We start from the raw sequence: 19,752 nt of genomic DNA on the forward strand, positions 1-19,752 counted from the left end.
CTTTTTCTTGTTTTAATTGGCACATCAAAATCCAAGGGGAAAGAGATAAGAGATAAGCTCTCTCTACTAAATAACTATGTCAGTTTTATAAAAGTTCTGTAAAACTGATGCCTTCACTATCTTTAAAGTGTATATGGCAGGTTATAGAAAAGACTCTCTCATAGCATAGTTATTTTGATATCATGACTGTTTTTCCTCTGTTGGAGCTGGAGTAACCAGTCTGATAAAGCCAAGGGCTGTGCTATCACTGACTTTGGAAATAAGAGGACACTCAAGATTGGCAGACATATTGCTTTGCTTTTTAGCTCCAATTTGCACCTCCCTTAGGACCAAAAAAATGGTATTTTGGGGTGAGCAAATGCAGAGCATAAAAATAAACCAATTTGGCTATGAGATCTGTTTATTCTGAATCTAACCTAATAGAGTTTTGAGTTAAGGCAGAAAGCTCTTCCCACACTACCCAACAAACTTGATCCTCAAATCAAGGTAACAAAAACGTCCAGGCTTTCTCTCAATGGGCATAATAAAAAGAATATAACTGAAATTCTGATCTTAGAAAATATCCTATCTTAGAAGCCCAGGCAAATAAATGGTTGCAGAGGATATCCACGCTCCAGATGGAGACTTCAGCCAGAATGTGAAAAGAAAGAATGACATGGGGAGACCAAGCATTGGTGAGCAAGGCCCGTAGCTTTATTTTCAACAGAGGCTTTTATACCCTAAGTTACACATAGAGGATAATAGGGGATGCAAAGTCAGCAGTTTTTGATCCTTATCAAAAACCAGGGTTTCTTTCCTGCAAATTTATCGTATGCAAATGGTTTAGGTGATTTACATCATCTTCTGGCCAGAAGGCCTATTAACATTTTATGACTCTTGACAAGGACTTATCAACAAAGACTTATTTTCCCTAAGAGTAATTATTTTAAGGTTTGGCACCATCTTCCGAAGATAAAATTACATTCCTATAGGGCGGATGTGTAATGGGTTTACAACAAAGGAAAGAATTTATTACTTTAAGGGTCTAAAGTTACTAACACCAAGGCCACTACTTATTTTTTCTACATACCAACTATTAATTAATACATATTCAAGGATACAATTCAGGGGATGTGAAAACTTGGCAACAAGCATTGGCTCATCAATGAAATCTTTTACTAGTTTTATTCTGACAGTTTCTAACTCTCTGAGAGGCTCTAAGCTATTTGAATATCTTAAGCTTCCCGTGCCTCTCGAGGCTGGGAGACTGTAAACAATTGTATGCATAGCTGTAGGAGTCCGGGTAAACTTTTCAGGCAAGTTAGAGAGCCATCTGAGGAGTTTGGATTTAAACACTCCTAATTGCCCAGGAACTTTATTAATTGGAGCTGTAAGTTAACTCTTTGACAGAGAGAGAGAGATGGTGGTGGGGGACAGCCCCCAGTAAAGTCAGAGGTGAGAGCACAAAGCAATAAAGTAGGCAGACTCTGGTTTTTGGGGGGTAGATGCTCGAGAATATCCGGGGGGACTCCTGAGGCTCGATCCCACCTTTGCGTATGCCGAGCCTCCTTCCTCATGACCTTTGTCACGAGTGGAATGTCTCTTGCCGGCTCCCGGCAATCCTAAAATTTTTGAATATATGTCAAGGATGATCTTTATATTATTTATTTTAGGCCTTTTAGTGATATAAAGACTTGTGGTACTTAGTTTCTATAAAACTGAACACTTTGGGAAGCAGATATTTCTGTTTTAAGCTGTTAACATCTTATTTAATGACTGTTTGCCTGAACAACCTGAGATAATTTAACTTTCCAACATTTATACAACTATGAGTCAAATGTCCAAGCTAGCATAATTCAGGAGACATTGAATTACATGACCATGTTCAAAAAGTTTTATAAATACTTTCCTCTAAATATCTTCCAACAATCTTGGCAGGGGGCTTCCACCGTAAGAATACAAACTTAGGAAGACATACACACCAGCTTCAATCAAAGTCAACTCTCCATATGTTTGCAATTAACTTATGGGTAGACAGTCATTTTGAAAGACTCACTTATCAACAAAAATAACAGAATTCTTCTACCCCCAGGTGAGAAGCATGTTGAAAAACAGACTATAACATTTGTCCAGGTATATTTGCCAGTTGTCTGTAACTACCTTAAACACAGGATAGATGAATCTTCCTTGGAACATAGGTTCTCAAAGAATAACAGAATTTTACACAGTACTCAAACTGTGAAGCTACTGAATAAATGTAAATTGCTGGTAATTATAAAGATGGTGAAATAAGTGCACTGACATTTTGAAAAGGTTAGCTTCCAATTTTGAAATGGTACATAAGCAACTGCCTTGACACAGAAGCAGAAATGTAGTTCCTGCTTAGGAATCTGTCATCAGAATTTGCGGATTTATGTAGACACTGGAAGTGAGGTATCTGCGTGACATCTCTTGGGAATGGCCTAACTGTAAAATGTGCTGGTGATGAGGGCTATTTATCCTGCCAGACGGTACAGCAGCATCTTGCTCCGGTATGTCTGTACTCAAGAAGAAACAATAGTTTTAGGACTATTTCTTTTTAATATGCTGCCTTTAAGGAATTGACTGGGTATTCCTTTAAATGCTTGGTTCCACTCTTTATTCTTTACTTCATTCAAAAATATTTATTAAGCATCTACCATGGTTCAGACACTCTTCCAAGTGCTGGATATACAACAGTTTGATTTCAGATATTTTGAGAATATTGGCCCAGATTCTATCATAATTCCTGACAGAGTGGTGGATCAAAGGTATTAACTGATATGAATTCAAATTAAAAGTTGAAAAATTTTGGCAACAGTAGACTCTTGAAACCAATAACAGTCATAAACGGATGCTTTACTCTCTGTGCTGCTGTTCAATATAGAAAATATGGAAAAATCCTTTTATGAGCAGAAAAAGCATTCTAATTTTTTTAACCCAAATATTATCTTCATCCTTATTTAATTTTTCTCAAAATTTCATTTTGGATCCAATACACATTTCCTAGCTTTTATTGTACCATATCTTACAGAAAATTACACTGATAATCTCAAGAAGTTATCTTTTCTGCTTTTTGCAAACCTCCCACTTATTGAGTACATTTTAATTCAGTGAACTTCTAAAGAACCCTAAGATATATCACTATCCACCATTTCACCTCTGACTCACTTCCGCCCACACCCTAAAGCTCAATTTCTTTTCTTTTCAGTAAACCTCTGTGGCTAAAAATGATAGATAAGTGGATAAGAACTCACTAAGAGAAGTTTAAATTTTGCTTTTGCTACACAAAATACGAATGAGATGTTATGCAATTTTTGATCCTATTGAATTACAAGAAAACAGTCAGAGGGAGGTGCAGGCCCTATTTTAATCCTGATAATATATGAAGCTCTAGATCAGGAACTCTCAATGTGCACTTCCCCAAATCATTAGTATAAGCATGACCTGGCAATGTGATAAAAATGCATATAGGGGACAAACAATCTGTATTTTAACAAATCCTCCTAGTGATTCTGATTCACTGAAAATGTTGATAATCACTGTTCTACATTTTTGCAGCTATCTTGCTCCCTAACACTGCTGCATCATTTGCTCTCTTCATGTAAGAAATTATCACATATAAATGTTAAAAAAAAAGAGTCATTATCCTCAATTAATAATCTGTATTTAAAGGCATTTTCAATCACTTTGCAAAAATCTGGATACAAGGTCATTGGGAAGATTAGATTTGATCTGTGTAGAACAAGTCCTGAGAAGGAGGTCACTGAAGAGTCTGAAGCAGTGCTGTGTAGTTTCCGAAGCCAAGAGGACCATCAGTGGATATCACTGAACACAACAATAAAAAGTTATAAACCCTTAATTAGGAAAGTTTAAGTATACAGTGAATCAATGTGTGAACCAGTGTGTAAAACATAGCTTCAGATCTGGAATTTTTTCCTCACAGTAATCCAATATGAGTTCAGAATGATCCAATACAATACAGGAAAAACCATTTCATTTCAGAAATTCAGAATCATGCATGACTGAAGTTGATGAAAGTACCATGCTGGTTAATACAGGAATACAGAAGTCACAAATTCAGTCTTTCTTTTTCTGTGGAACATAAACCTTCAATGCTTGATGCTTGAGAGAATTAAACCCTGCTTTTACAATCAAGTCAGAGAACTGACAGCAAGTATCTCAACAAAGAAACACCTGAATGCAACTCTGACGTACCAATTTTAAGTCTGTTTTCAAAAAATTTGTGTCAGCCTATTTTAATATAGTATTAATGCAGTATAGTGGTTAAGAACAAAGAGTCTGTAGCCAAACGAACACTCTTTGACTTCTGGATCTACTACTTACCTTAGGTAGTTCCCATCTGTGTGCTTCAGTTTCCTCAAATGTAAATTCAGACTCACTGCCTCTTATGGTTGCTATTTTGATTAAAAGAGTTAATATTTGTATTTTAACAAATATTTTTAAAGATTTATAAAGGATAGTATCTAGAAAATAGTAGGAATCTTGAAAATGTTCATTAACAAATATATGCACTATAGATATTTCAATTAGAGTTTGAAGGCAATGTGTGTAAGCAAATTCTTACAGCTAAATAAAACTATACATAAAATTAAGACCTGAGTTGTATATAAAGATTTTACATATAGCATTGCTTTTATTGGTTAATCTTGCTGACAATTTTTTCTAAGTAACTTCTATTGAGACAATGTGATTTGCTCAAAACGTTATCTCCTTTGCAAAAATGTTACTCATTGACTATGAAAAAGGCAAAGAATGAAATTGTACTTATAGTAATTAACAATTAATAGAAGACAAGTCCAAGTGATACTGTTTCATAAACATGTAAATGAATTTATTACTAGCAGGCTTTGGATTGCTGATATATAGTACTATAGTGTCAAGAGAAAAAAAACTCATTAAATATATAAGTACTCAAATGAAGCATATTGTTTGTATAAATTATTGAGGTAGATTATTTCTGACTGCAATAATCCATTTTCATAATTAAGAATCACTGAGAAAACTTTGGAGGAAAGTGTATTTTTAGAAGAATCTATAAAAATGTATTTGATTACAAATTTTTTCAGTGATTATATTAAGTACTGTCCAAGGAAAGTAAAAGAAATGTCATGATGTTATTTAAAAAGTGGTGCAATGCAGACTAGTATCAGTTAAAACCCAACCTATATTAACTCAGGGAAATACAATTAGTTTATTAATACTGAGCAAGCTGATCACTCAACTTTCAATTTAACATCAACTTCCCAATTAAAAAAAATCCTGTTTAATTTTATAAATTTTCAACAGTCCATTTACTTACTTTCTGCACAACTGCCAGAATTCTTAATTTTTTTTAAATTTTTTTGCATGAGAATCAACAATTTATAATGATGCATCCCACCAAGTAATTTTCTGATCCAGCTACAGAAGCAATAGAAAAGTCACATCTTTTGTCTTCCTCATGATAATTTGGGCTCCTCCCTGAAAGACCATCATCAATTATGTCTCAAATGAATCTCCAGTTATTCCTTTGCTATAGTCAAAGCATCATCCTTATAAAATGGCTCTCTATCCCCTGGGAATCTAAAACGGTATCATTGCCAGAAAATTAAGAAAAAAAAAAAAAACCCACTGTTTCACTAGAGTAATATTGCTGCTTATAGAGGACAAAGTGAGAAAATAATGCTTTCTACTCACTGTGAGCTCCTCTCTTGGTCTCTGCATCTTTCTTCTCCTACTTTTTTTCTGAAAAACAAACAAAAAATTAAAATCTTTAAATGAAGAAAACATCACTGAAAAAGTATTTTACATGATCTGCATATGCAGACATTTCATTACAAATATGAAATGATTAAACAGTGAAATGCTGTGTTGTTGAAATATAGGGACTACAAAGACAACCAGGGTTCTTCAACATGAGAAAACTGACTTTAGGAACAGGAACTGGCTAAGTTATTCCTTCTGCCCAAAAGAAAAGCCTACAGGGAACCACTGCAAAGGGAACATAGCACCAATAAAATTAGCAAAGAGGAAATATTCAAAAAAAGATCAGGAAAAAAAAGACACAAATAGCTAAAGGGCTGGGCCTTGATTTGGAAAGAATTCACAGATAAATAACAGGTAAGTTGTATTAGGCATTTAGACAAAACATTATTAGAAGTAACCCTAAGCATTAACAGAACTAAGACTTTGTCATTTAAAAATCTAAACTCTGAGTCTACATTTATACAAAGGTTAAGTATTGTGCAATTGAGAAATGATCAAGTTGGTGATGATACTACTAATGATAAAACCTTTAAACATATCAGACATGTGGTAGACAATTCATAAACATTATTTTATTCAGTTCTCAAATATGTAAGCTAAATCTATTGTCCACTCTTGCAAAAACCAAGGCTTACAATGGATGGTGATTTGTCTAAGATCACCAAATCAGTAAGTGGCGGAGTCAGTATTAGAAAAATGGACACTAAAACCAGTGCTCTTTAATTGCTAAACAAAAAAGACACAGTTTTACTAGAGCAGAGACATTACTTTGCCAACAAAGGTTCGTCTAGTCAAGGCTATGGTTTTTCCTGTGGTCATGTATGGATGTGAGAGTTGGACTGTGAAGAAGGCTGAGCACCAAAGAATTGATGCTTTTGAACTGTGGTGTTGGAGAAGACTCTTGAGAGTCCCTTGGACTGCAAGGAGATCCAACCAGTCCATTCTAAAGGAGATCAGCCCTGGGATTTCTTTGGAAGGAATGATGCTAAAGCTGAAACTCCAGTACTTTGGCCACCTCATGCGAAGAGTTGAGTCATTGGAAAAGACTCTGATGCTGGGAGGGATTGGGGGCAAGAGAAGAAGGGGACGACAGAGGATGAGATGGCTGGATGGCATCACTGACTCGATGGACATGAGTTTGAGTAAACTCTGGGAGTTGGTGATGGACAGGGAGGCCTGGCGTGCTGTGATTCATGGGGTTGCAAAGAGTTGGACACGACTGAGTGACTGATCTGATCTGACCATGGACTACAAAAAAATGCATCACCCAAAACCTGCAAGATGACGAAAATGGAGATTGACAAGATGAGAACAAATACCCCAGCTTTACCCATACCAGCTACTAGGTATTTCAGCTTATATAAAGTATGAAGACATTAAAAATAAACATAAAAATGTGATATATAATAATTACAATTTGTCAGACAAATAATTATGTTACATGGATGGTGCACTACTCTCATTCCATCCAGTTGATTTAGTCATTTCATTAATCCTTTGGTTAACTTGAAATGTTTTAAATTAAAAGTATAATTTTATGTAGCTATCTGACCTGAAGAATACCAATTTATTTTAACCTTTAATTCTGAGACACAGAGTGGACAGATAAGTGTTAGTGATTTTGAATGATGTATTATCAAATTTGGGGCTTCCTTTTTTTTGTAAAAGATGCCTGTAATTCATTACATTAGAGAGTTTATTTTATATTTTTTAAATTTTATTAAATTTTAACTGCTTGAGGATAATCTATGTGCATTTGAAAGTGAAAGAGGAGAGTGAAAAAGTTGGTTTAAATTTCAACATCCAGAAAACTAAGATCATGGCATCTGGTCCCATCACTTCATGGCAAATAGGTGGGGAAACAGTGGAAAGAGTGTCAGACTTTATTTTTTTGGGCTCCAAAATCACTGCAGATGGTGATTGCAGCCATGAAATTAAAAGACGCTTACTCCTTGGAAGAAAAATTATGACCAACCTAGATAGCATATTCAAAAGCAGAGACATTACTTTGTCAACAAAGGTCCGCTAGTCAAGGCTATGGTTTTTCCAGTGGTCATGCATGGATGTGAGTGTTGGACTATAAAGAAAGCTGAGTGCCAAAGAATTGATGCTTTTGAACTGTGGTGTTGAAGAAGACTCTTGACAGTCCCTTGGACTGCAAGGAGATCCAACCAGTCCATCCTAAAGGAGATCAGTCCTGGGTGTTCATTGGAAGGACTGATGTTAAAGCTGAAACTCCAATACTTTGGGCACCTGATTTGAAGAGCTGACTCATTTGAAAAGACCCTGATGCTAGGAGGGATTGAGAGCAGGAGGAGAAGGGGATGACAGACGATGAGATGGCTGGATGGAATCACCAACTCAATGGACATGGGTTTGGGTAGACTCTGAAAGTTGGTGATGGACAGGGATGCCTGGTGTGCTGAGGTTCATGGGGTCACAGAGTCAGACATGACTGAGCGACTGAACGGAACTGAACTGATTGGAAGAATCTTCCTCAAAGATACTAAATGCTGTTTAGACATACTAAGGCCACTTCTCCATCTTTCATCTGGGATGGTCTTCACAATGTAACTGCCCCCTCTACTTTCCCTTTCCTTAAACGTTGACAAGAGAAAATAAGCTATGGACAGTGCTTGTAGTAGGAATCACCTTTACAAGGCAGTCAAACAACAAAACAAGCTTTTTTCCCAAAGCCTTGTACAATTAAATTTCAGAGGAAAGTAGCAAAACAAGTAACAGGAAACTACAGCCAAACTAGAGATCAAATTGCCAACATTTGTTGGATTGGAGAGAAAGCAAGGAAATTCCAGAAAAACATCTACTTCTGATTCATTGACTATGCTAAAGCCTTTGACTATGTGGATCACAACAAACTTTGGAAAATTTTTAAAGAAATGGGAATATCAGACCATCTTAGTTGCCTCCTAAGACACCCACATGCAGGTCAAGAAGCAACACTTAGAACCAGAGGTGGAACAATGGATTGGTTCAAAACTAGGAAAAGAGCATACCAAGGCTATATACTGTCACCCTGCTTATCTAACGTCTATATGGAGAACATTATGTGAAAGGCTGGACTGGAAGAATCACAAACTGGAATCAAGATTTCTGGGCAAAATAACAACCTCAGATATGAGGATGATACCACCCTTATGGCAGAAAGTGAAGAGAAACTAGAGGACCTCTTGATAACAGTGAAAAAGAAGAGAAAAAGCTGACTTAAAACCCAAAACTCAAAACTAAGATTGTGGCATCTGGTCCCATCACTTCATGGCAAATAGCGTGGAGGAAAAGTGGAAGTAGTGACAGATTTTATTTCCTTAGGCTCCAAAATCACTGTGGACGATGACTGTGCTGTGCTTAGTCATGTCTGACTCTTGAGACCCCATGGACTGTATCCCTCCAGGCTCCTCTGTCCATGGAATTCTCCAGGCAAGAATACTGCAATCACGCAATTCAAAGATGCTTGCTCCTTGGAAGTAAAGCTATGACAAACCGAGACAGTATATTTAAAAGCAGAGACATCACTTTGCCAACAAATGTCCATATAGTTAAGCTATGGTTTTCCAGTAGTCATGTATGGATATGAGAGTTGGATCACAAAGAAGGCTGAAGGCCAAAGAATTGATGGTTTTGAATTGTGGTGCTGGAGAAGACTCTTGAGAGTCTCTTGGACTCCAAGGAAATCAAACCAGTCAATCTTTAAGGAAATCAACCCTGAATGTTTGTTGGAAGGACTGATGCTGAAGCTAAAGCTCCAATACTTTAGCCACCTAATGAGAAGAGCTGACTCATTGGAGAAGACCCTGATGCTGGGAAAGATTGAAGGCGAAAGGAGAATGGGGTGACAGAGAATGAGATGGTTGGATAGCATCACTGATTCAGTGGACATGAGCTTAAACAAACTCGAGATAGTGAAGCACAGGAAAGGCTAGTGTGCTGCAGTCCATAGGGTCCCAAAGAGTTGGACAGGACTTAGCAACTGAACAACTACAGCAGAAATATTAGACTTATCTAGACATTGCCTTATATTCTCTTCAGAGCATCATGAAACGCACTGTCAACTGATATCACATGAAACTATATCAACATATTTATCCTGGTCCTTACAACGTTTGAGACACTTATTCAAATAGACAATTTTCTGTATTCTGGTGCTAATGTTTTCTCCCTCAGTGCCTACAAGAGATTTTTTGTATCTTTTTGACTAGCTAGAATGAGCTGAATTAGCCTCTATGCCTCCAAAACAAATAAGTAAACAAATACATAAGTAAATATGTTAGATTTCTATATTGCAATTCTTAAATTTGTTTGAGTTATATCAGCAAGATAAAAGTATAATAAATAACCACCTATCTCCACTTGCACACAAAATCAGATGAATGCCTCTCTTGCTTGCATCAAATACTGGAATAGTTGATCAGCTAGCTATTTCTATAATAATATTGAAAACATTTATTGACTGCTTATCATGTATCAGGAATTGTGGTTTACCAATTCTTAAAGTAACTGTAAGAGGTACCAGTCTCTTAGTATTCCAGTTTCATAGCTGAGGGAAATAAGATTCAGATAAAATCACTTTCTATGACACTGTGCACAAGCTCACACGGTTAGTAGATTGGAATTGGAGCCAAGTCTTGAATTCAAGCAGTTTGTCTCTAGGGTTCATGTTGTCATCACTTCCACTCCCCTGCCTCTCATTTGAAACTTTCTTTTCCCACTTCCTCTCATGGCAAGCTTTGCTCATGGATATCATCATTTCTTTATGAAGCAAATTCCTAACCACTGGTACCACTTTGTATACCTGTCAATTAAAAGCTACAATTACATTTTTATTATTTCTCTGATCTATATCCTAACAAACTGATCACACATATATCTACCAATAATCATCTATATTTCAATGATCTCCAAATCTATATACCCACATTCACCTATACCTTCAGTTGCAAGATTAAGTTCCTGTCTTACTACACATCTGTTTTATTTCACATCAACCTGTCAAATTAAGTATATCCAAATCTGAACTCTTTTCATCCCTGTCACTGTCTCCTGAATTTCCTACATCATTTATGAGATACTAACATTTGCCATTCTAGTATGGCTCAATTATATCCTGTCTAGAAATGTAACATCGTTTTACTTAGACTTTGTTCTCTAGTTCATGCTTGTATTCCATTTTTTTCTGTCCAATTCATGACCAAACTCTGTTAATATTTACTACCTCCTAAAATCTCCTTATCCCATCTCTTTCTGTGAATTAAAACTGCTTTCATAGAAGTCTTCATTATATCTCACTTGAGTGGCTAAAAGTTTGTCCTATTTTTTTTCATTTGCTTCTCTTCTCTGTCCTCTTTAAAACATATTAAAGATTCAGAGTTATCTCAAAGTCAAATTCAATCCATTTACCTACTATGAAACAATACCCTTAACCCCTATAAGATAAATGTAAATTCCTAACTTTGACAAACAGCATTTCTGGACTTCACTCTTCCTAGTCATTTAGCATAATTCCTTGCCTGCCACTCCGGCTCTTGAACCTGATTCTTCTGTCACATTTGATTGCTTGAAATTCCCCATGCTTTCTCATATTTCAGTGTCCTAGTACACATCACTGCATACATCTAGATTCTGTTTGTCCTTGTCTTTACCTTGAAATTCTTTCCTTAAAGTATCCATAATACACATGGTCATTTTATATTGTTACTTCTTCATTGTAACCATTGTACATATTATGGCCACGTCATTTCTCAAAATTAATTATAATGATGTTTTTGTTTACATTACTGGATATAAGTTCCTTCAGATCTTGGACTGAAATTCTTTATTTAAGCAGTGCCTGTGAATGCCATAATAGGCATACAATAAATATTTACTGAATAGATAAATAAATGGATGTCTGGATGAATGAAAAGGGACCTATGTTCTGGGCCTCAATATACAAGCAGGAAGAAATTGAATCTGTGTCAGTTTCCCTGTCATGAAGTGAAGTGAAGTCGCTCAGTTGTGTCCGACTCTTTGCAACCCCATGAACTGTAGCCTATCAGGCTCCTCCATCCATGGGATTTCCCAGGCAAGAGTGCTGGAGTGGATTGCCATTTCCTTCTCCAGGGGATCTTCCCGACCCAGGAATTGAACCGGGGTCTCCCGCATTGCAGGCAGACCCTTTACCGTCTGAGCCACCAGGGAAGCCCTCCCCTGTCATAAGTAACTATAAATATATTTTGCTTCCTACTCCTTAAAGTAAAGTAATATTAGCCTTTAACAATAAAAGTTTTATTTTAATTTTACTATATATTCCTTAAATTTACTGAGGTGAAAAAAATCTAGTTTTTAGCATTTTAGTTTGAATTGCTATAATTAATATATTCAAATTATGATTCAATGAAGCAATCTGTACAACATTTAACACATTCTAGTTCATAAGAATGTGTTAAGTTCTCAAAAAACTGTAATTGAATGATATCAGTTATCTAAAAGTATACATTGGAAACTTTACTTTCATAAAGTAGTAACTGAACTCAAACATATTGCTTTTTAAGTAATATGTGATCATCTAGAACAAATAGAGGAATTACAAAAGAAAGCATTTATCTTCTAATAACCACTCCCTAAATTACCCAAATATAATATATTTAGCACAAAACATGAAATAACTCTAATAATCCAATGTCTAGTCCTCTAACTATTCAATCAAATTGAGTATGGAGAGTTCAGGTTATTAAGTAGACATATTTTCTGCCTCTAAATGTCACTCTCAAACGTAATTTGATGAATTATACAAAGAAGAACATAAACTATTTGCATAAAATATTCCATGAAATATACTCAGCTTTTGTTGAAATAACAAAATAATGGGCCCCAGTGTTTGCTGTCTAATGGATACTGAATAAAATGCTGTCAAACTCTTTTAGAGTGAAGCAAAGGCTGTATTGAGGAACATAAAGAATAATAAATGAATATTCAGTAGCTTTACAAAAAATGATTGGATTTTCAATTGCATTCAAAATGACTATTCAAATCAATAACCTATTATTTCAGAGGACACAGTCTATTTCATAAATATGGGGCATAATAATTAAAAGTGTTGTTGTCAATAGGCTAGAGGTTAATTGCAAAAGCAACCAGAAGGCCAGTGTTCTCTGTGCAATATTCAATATTAACTGTCAAGTATAATGAGCATTTGTGCATTTGCAAGAAATGTTTCAAAACCAATCTTGCATTGAATCAAAAAATTGTAAATATTTCATAAAAATACTTTGAACAAATACTAAAACGACATCTAGGAAGTTACTAGAAGCTACTTAAAAGTTTAAAAAAATATGTAAAATAGATAGCCAGTGGGAATTTGCTGTATGGCTCAGGAAACTCAAACAGGGGCTCTGTATCAACCTAGAGGGGTGGGAGGGGAGGGAGATGGGAGGGAGGTTCAAAAGGGAGGGGACATATGTATACCTATGGCTGGTTCATGCTGAGGTTTGACAGAAAACAGCAAAATTCTGTAAAGAAATTATCCTTCAATAAAAAATAACTTTAAAAAAAGAAGTGAAAGTTTAAAAAAATGTTGTTTACTTTTAAGCATGGCTATGTGAATTTTCAATAATCCCAGCATGTTCTATTATTCACTAACATGGTTCTGTAGATTCACTGTTATTCTTAACAATTCATACTACTTATATAAATCATTATATAAATTGGCTAATTTGGGTTTACAAGGAACTAACTTAGAAATTTGTATTTATAATATAAAAGAAAGGGAACTGTGAAATAAAAGAAATGTAATCTAATTATAAGATTGCTTTTACTTATTGAATTTTTATGCTTATAATGAGGTTCTTAAGCTTATATTTGCTTTATTGACACTGGAACTACCAAAATGAGGCATTTAGATCAAATAATGTAGTGGCATATAGAGAAACATCTCTCTTCTCTGCTTCAATTTTGTATTCTCTCAAATGCAACTCTTATCACTAAACTCATTATATATTATTCCATATATTTCTTTACATACAGACAAACATTTGAAAAAATATGCTTATCCTTTTAGTTGCTTACAAACACTGGTAAAAAATATACACCAAGTTCTGCCACACTTGCTGCTTCATCATGTAAAATGCGCGTCTCTTAAGTGAGCAAGAACAGAGCTAATCAGCTTTTAATGACTGTATGGTATTTCTTATTATGGCTGTATCATAACTTATCCAACTGCTTCCATTTTTATGACATTGAAATTATTCTCAGTGGGTCTTTTCACATTAAAAGTAATACAGAAATACACAAATCCAAATATATGTCCCTACATGCTAATATACTTATTTAAATCTCTAAGAAAGATTTTTAAAGGGTGAAATGACTGGGCCAAAGATATACATGTTCCAAAAATTTTTGTTAAATATTGTCAAATATTTTCCAAAAGTTTGTACACATTCATATATTACTGATAATAATATGTAATTGTTATTCAATTATTATTTAACATGTTAGGTAGACTTTAGCTAATATAACAAGATAGGAAAACTGACAGCAAAAATTCGTAAACAGAAAGGCAAAATATTTAGAACTACTCTCCAATATTTAATTATATTGTATCATTTTGTTTATCTAGTAACCCCAAGAGATTCTATTAAAAACATTAGAATTAATAATTAACTTGGTAATGTGTTTGTATACAAACTAAATATGCAAATTTAAGCTGTTTTTAGCGTAAGCCAGTTGTAAATGGTATTGGAAAAATAATCCACTTGTAATAAAACCTAGAAATATAAAAATATCTAAGAATAAATTTACCACAAGCTATAAAAGAAAAAGAAATTAACATAAATATACTGAACCCATAAAAACAAAATAAATGAAAAGAGATAACATGTTCTAATATGGAACACATAAATATCACTTATTTTCAAATAATACTCATTTAAGACAATTTTTATCTGACTCCAATATGTTAAAATTGGATTACAATGATTGAAAATGTTACAAAATAATAAATGTGGAAAATTGTCAAAATTTTTGGAAATATGATAGCTACTATACCTACCATCTATTAAAAGTTATTACAAGACACTGGAAGAGTAAAGTTGTTATAGCATTTCAACTAGGATTAGATCCATGTCCATGTCAAGCTAGATGATTTAGAACAATAGAGTTCAAGCAATACAGCACAGAAAAACAAGGAAGGACATCTTAGAAAAGACATTCCGAGTGGAAGTCCGTAATTATATGTGCAACTCTACCCAAATTTCTGAGGAGCCCCTGGTTTCACATGTATGAGGCAGAAACCAGGCAGTCCAGCTAAAATTAAATGAACTAACCAGAGATTTCTTCTGCCACCAAGTGCAGGAGAGGCACAAGTTCAACTACCATCATTGTTTAATAAAGCAAATACCACTACTCTTTAGAAACAGAATCCTGAATTTCCCAAAATATCACAATATTCCGGAGACAGTTCAGATCTCTAGGCTTAGGAAGAAAAAGGAGAATGTAAGAAAAAGGACCGACTCTGAGATGACCAAGATGTTAAAATAGGCACATACCATAATTGTGTTCAAAGACTAGAGCAATATATGCTCATAATGAACACATGGGAAATCTCAGCTGAGAAACAGAAATTATGAAAATGAACCACATGAAATTATGAAACAAACATATAATATCAATTTGCAAAATTCAGAGGATGATCACAATATCAGAGTGGAGATTTTTTTTTTAAGGCATGCAAGCTGGCACATTGATCAACAGAAACTGTGAGGTAGGGAAAATACACTGTTCTAAAATGAAAAGGTACTAAGGGCCCACAGGACTATATCAACAGGTTTAACAAAAATGTAACTGGAGTTCCAGAAGGAGAAGAGAGAAAGGAGTAGAAATTTTTTTTTTCTTTTGAAGAAACAATGTCTAATAAAACCTGAATTTTGGTGAGAGACATAAATATATGACTCAAGAAGTTCAATAAACTTCAATTATGATAAAATGCAAATACAAAGAAAAGGACACATACACATATTATAGTCAAATTGCTGAAAACCAAATATAAAGAGAGAAATCTTGAAAGCAGCTAGAGAAAAACAGCACATTATCTAAAGAGGAAGATGACAGATAGTTGATGACACATTCAAAATAATGGAAGAAACTGTCTAAACTGTCTAAGAATGATGGTGAAATAAAAGTAAAATATGAAAAAAAGATATGAAAAAATTAAGATATCTGTCACCAGCAAGTAAGCTTCACAAGAAATGCAAATGAATTCTCAGAGTGAAGTGAATTTATATCAGACGGGAATATGCATTTGAGGGAAGAAATAAATACAACCAGGTATTGTAAGTTTGAAAACAAATATTAAAAAATTTACTCAGTATCCTTAAAATGTATACAAGTTTTGAAAGCCAAAATTATGGCATCATAGCATGGGGCTTATAATGTCTGTAGATGCAATATATATGTCAAAAATAATATAAAGAGGGCATGGGGAAGTATGGTTGCAAGCATATATTTTATGAGAAGTGATACAATATTACAATAATTCCAAGTAGGTTGGAAAAAAATTAAGGATGTATCTCAAACACTAAGAATATAATTCAAAGAGATTTATCTAAAAAGTCAATAGATTAAAGAAAAGTCTCAAATATTTGACTAGCTCTAAAGAAGGCAGACAGAGAAGGCAACGGCACCCCACTCCAGTACTCTTGCCTGGAAAATCCCATGGATGGAGGAGCCTGGTGGGCTATAGTCCATGCGGTCGCTAAGAGTTGGACACGACTGAGCGACTTCCCTTTCACTTTTCACTTTCATGCATTGGAGAAGGAAATGGCAACCCACTCCAATTTTCTTGCCTGGAGAATGCCAGGGACGGGGGAGCCTGGTGGGCTGCTGTCTATGGGGTCGCACAGAGTCGGACACGACTGAAGTGACTTAGCAGCAGCAGCAGCAGCAGCAAAGAAGGCAGAAATAGGATCAGAGAAACAAAAAATAGAGGGACAAACAATAAACAGTAAAATAAATGGTAGACTGAAGTCAGAACATAACAACAGTTAAATTTTACATTGTCTAATCATTCCAACTTGAAAAGCAGTGATTATCAGAAATAAAAAATAGCAGGTTTCAATTCTGTGTTGTCTGTAAGAGTTTAAATATAAAGACGAAGGTAGAAGGAAATTGATAGAAAAACACTATACATGCAAATAGAATGCATAAGAGCACTGGAGTGGTTAAATTAACACCAGATAAAATAGGTTTCAAGACAAAGAACATACCAAAATTAAATATTTTGTGGTAAAAGGTTAATTCAAGGACATGAAAATCATATATGTTTATGTATCTAATAACAAATCTTCAAAACTCCTAAAAACAAAAGTTGACAGACTAAATGAATGAAATAGATAAATCCGCAAAATAGTAGATTTTAACATCCTTCTCTCAGCAACTGATAGAATGACTAGAAAAATATAGAAAATCAATACACTAAAATGGGCACTATCCATCAGGTTGGACTAATTAATATTGATAGAATATTATAGATGGCATCTGTAGAATACACATACTTTTAAGTATGCATAAAATTCATCTAGACAGACTATATGCTAAGCCATAATCCATGCTCCAATATATTTAAAAGAATTAAAATCACACAGAATTTGATTTCTCTCACCAAACAGACCAAATTAAAATGATTTATAAAGGAATTAAAACATACTTATAAAGAATCCCTGGGTCAAATTAGAAACCACAATAGAAATTTTTTAATGTCTGAAACAAAATTATAATGAAAATATAAAATACAAAAACAGATAAAGCAATGTTTTTGAGGGATTTATAGCTGCAAATTCTCCTAATGAAGTGAATATTATTATAAGATCTCTGTCTTCACTATACTACATGAATCCATGCATATGCGCACTCACACTGCTTATGACCACTAGAATAGAGAAGTAGCTAGAACAGACTAGCAACCAGAAATAGAGGGAAGTATATGGGAATATATCCTTTGATATAAGGAAACTAAGGTCATAATTTTAAAATAAATTTTTATTTTATTGGAACAAGATAGTTTACTTTAAAAAAATTAAAATTAGCTAGAGATTAGGGAAAATACTATATTACTATGAGTAAATATTTCAATTTAATAATAAATAAAAGAACATTTGAATTACATTGTCATTTATTCTTAAAATAGAAAAATGGGAATCCAGAAAGTAAACTATTGATATTATAAATCTCATAAATCTTAAATTATTCATTGACAAAATATATTATAAACAAACTTAAAAGACAAATAACAGATTATGAGAAAAGATATGCATCACATCTCAGAATACAGATTTCTTTGCTATGTAGAGTTTACAAATTAATTTTAGAATATGAATAAAATAATGCAATTTGAAAAAGAAGTAATGTTGGAAAATAAATAGGCAAGTTGCTCAGCTTTATTGGTAATCAAGTAAATGCCATTTAAAACAGTGATATAGATATACATTTTTTGGTCCAAAATATTGGCAACAACTTTTTTAAATCAATAAAGTCATGTTAGCAAAATTAGATTTTTTCATCAACTGTTTCTATCTGGAAAGTTAAAGTTCTAAAACAGTATTTGAAGCAAAATAAACTTTGGAGCAAGAGCAGGAAGACCTAGATTATGAGTACTTAGAACATAAAAACCAATCATTCACAAGCCTGGACAGTCAACAATAAAGGCAGCCACAGACAAGATGCAGAAGCAGAGAAACAATCATATCAGGAGTAGTTCAAACTTGACCTCAATAGCAACTGTTTAAAAATAATAATAAAATGTAGGGACCTATCAGGCAGAAGAAAATTGCTTCAACTTCCCCAGCAGGGCACTCTAACTACTGGTTGGCAGGGCAAAAGAATCTCATGGTATCCTAAGCCTGCAATTCATTTCCTCCACAGGGAAACCACCACTAAACATTTTCTGCCCCTTAGAAAAAGTGTAGTTGAATCTATCTGGCTCTGAAGCCAGACGGACTGCATTAGAATGCCTGCTTTCTACAAAGCCTTACTTTCTTCATCTAAAAATGTACATATTACCTACATTGTGAGGATTAAATAAAAGAACAGAAAAAGTTAATCACACAGTCTCTGGAACAGAGGAAATATGTACCAAAGGTTAATTTTCCTTCTTTTCCTATCGCCTGTACAGTTCAAACTAAGCATCAGGAATGCTTTGTACGTATTGTTATGTAGCTGAGTAAGTCGATTGGTAACCCTTTGATTTCATGTTAATTGACAAAATTATTTGATAATTACGAAAAATGAAAGAATTTCTGAAATTGAGTTGAATTTGTCTACTCGGAGGGAAAAAATACTGTTTAGCACTTACATTTTAATCTTGCTGCTACTGCTGCTGTCACTTCAGTTGTGTCCGACTCTGTGCGACCCCATAGACGGCAGCCCACCAGGCTCCCCCGTCCCTGGGATTCTCTAGGCAAGAACACTGGAGTGGGTTGCCATTTCCTTCTCCAATGCATGAAGGTGAAAAGTAAAAGTGAAGTCGCTCAGTCGTGTCCGACTCTTAGCGACCCCATGGGACTGCAGCCCACCAGGCTCCTCCGTCCATGGGATTTTCCAGGCAAGAGTACTGGAGTGGGGTGCCATTGCCTTCTCCGCATTTTTATCTTAGTTTTATCTAAATGACTCCTTTCAGGTTTATTCTCCTTATTTCATTCTTAGGTACAGTGACAAAAACAATGGAATTAGAGTTTGAAAAACTTCCTTCAAGACGCAACTGTTTTTTAGACTACTCAGCTAATGGTCTTACCTATGTTGTTTAATCACTAAGTCATGTTCCACTCTTTGTAACCCCATGGACTGTAGTGCCCAAGGTTGCTCTGTCCATGGGATTCTCCAGGCAAGAATACTGCAGTGGGTTGCCATTCCTTTCTCCAGGGGATCTTCCCAACCCACGGATCGAACCCAGGTCTCTTGCATTGCGGCCAGATTCTTTACCGTCTGAGCCACCAGAAAGGCCCC

The 19,752-nt window shown here is 34.8% G+C and overlaps 1 long non-coding RNA gene across 4 annotated transcripts in view; it reads right to left on the minus strand.

Moving 5' to 3' along the window:
• Window positions 1-577: 577 nt before the first annotated feature.
• Window positions 578-19,752, minus strand: part of LOC132342945 (uncharacterized) — a 530,795-nt gene continuing 511,620 nt past the window's right edge. For all 4 annotated transcript variants that reach the window (XR_009491502.1, XR_009491500.1, XR_009491501.1 and 1 more), the window contains 3 exons: window positions 5,698-5,745; window positions 4,345-4,415; window positions 578-3,825 (listed from right to left, as the gene is read on the minus strand). This is a non-coding gene — a long non-coding RNA (uncharacterized lncRNA). The remainder of the gene's footprint in view (window positions 3,826-4,344; window positions 4,416-5,697; window positions 5,746-19,752) is intronic.

Source organism: Bos taurus, chromosome 2, assembly GCF_002263795.3.
Source record: "Bos taurus isolate L1 Dominette 01449 registration number 42190680 breed Hereford chromosome 2, ARS-UCD2.0, whole genome shotgun sequence".
In the NCBI taxonomy this organism is placed as follows: domain Eukaryota; kingdom Metazoa; phylum Chordata; class Mammalia; order Artiodactyla; family Bovidae; genus Bos; species Bos taurus.